This window comes from Gossypium hirsutum, chromosome A13, assembly GCF_007990345.1.
Source record: "Gossypium hirsutum isolate 1008001.06 chromosome A13, Gossypium_hirsutum_v2.1, whole genome shotgun sequence".
NCBI classification, from domain to species: domain Eukaryota; kingdom Viridiplantae; phylum Streptophyta; class Magnoliopsida; order Malvales; family Malvaceae; genus Gossypium; species Gossypium hirsutum.
In genome coordinates this window covers 35987981-35989081 of record NC_053436.1, presented here as the reverse complement: position 1 = coordinate 35989081, position 1101 = coordinate 35987981, and the positions used below count along the sequence as shown (strand labels likewise).

Sequence of the window (1101 nt, the reverse complement as noted above, 5' to 3'; positions counted from 1 at the left end):
AGCTATAGATCCAGAAAGAATAATATGCAAAAATCATCGACGGTAACAACAATAGTAGATGCAGATGCAGAATCCACCACCTGCTATAGGCAACATACCACGAGAGAATCCACTATTCGATGAAGCTAACAGTAACAATCTAAAAGATTCACCACTACCACCATAACTACCTGCAAATATAAACATGGCACGTAACGAGAGGACTCTAAGGGAGTATGTGCTACCAAATTTGGATATGGTCCAAGGGAGTATAACAAGGCCAGCTATCATGGCTAATAATTTTGAGATTAAACCAGCAATGATCCAAATGATCCAGAATAATTTGAAATTTCACAGAACAATGACAAAGGATTCGAGTCAACATTTAAAACAATTCCTCTAACTTTGTGATACCTTCAAATACAATGGGTCATTGATGATGCTATTCATTTTCAGTTGTTCCCCTTTTTATTAATCGATAATGCCTTTTCCTAGCTGGATTCGCAAGCCTAATGGTCAATCACGACATGGGATGAACTTGCAGGGAAATTCCTACACAAGTTCTTCCCCATTAGCAAGACAGTCCAGCTACAAAAGGAAATTTTGATGTTCAAACAGTTAGAAGGGGACAGCTTTCAAGAAGCATGCGAGCATTTTAAGATGCTAATTTAGAAGTGCCCACACCACGAATTGCTTGAGTGGTTATGACAGTAAATTTTCTACAACAGGTTGGATGTGCATTCGAATTTAGTATTAGATGGAGCAGTAGGAGGATTTTTTATGAACAGAACATATGAGGATGCGTACAAATTGATAGAAAGTATGGTGGTGAACTCATGTCAGTGACCTATTGAATCATACACATACGGCCAAAGACCATCTACGGTGAAGGCTATCCAAGAGGATGACAGATATCAACAAGTGTAGAATCAACCAAATAGAGCTTGAGAAGAGTGCACCATCTATTTATGGAGGAGATAAACTGCTCTTCCACTATATTAATAATCCCACCAATTATGTAAACTACATTAGAAGTAGGGGAGCAAACCTTATTGAAATACATACAATCCCAGATAGAGAGATCATTGAATTTGAGATGGGAAGGAAACAATGAGGAGGTAA

The 1101-nt window shown here is 38.1% G+C and overlaps 1 non-coding gene across 1 annotated transcript; it reads right to left on the bottom strand.

The window, feature by feature from the left end:
• Positions 1–565: 565 nt before the first annotated feature.
• On the bottom strand, positions 566–671 carry LOC121213380 (small nucleolar RNA R71). The gene has a single exon (XR_005908761.1). It is a non-coding gene; the product is annotated as a small nucleolar RNA R71 (small nucleolar RNA).
• Between the last annotated feature and the right edge of the window lie 430 nt (positions 672–1101).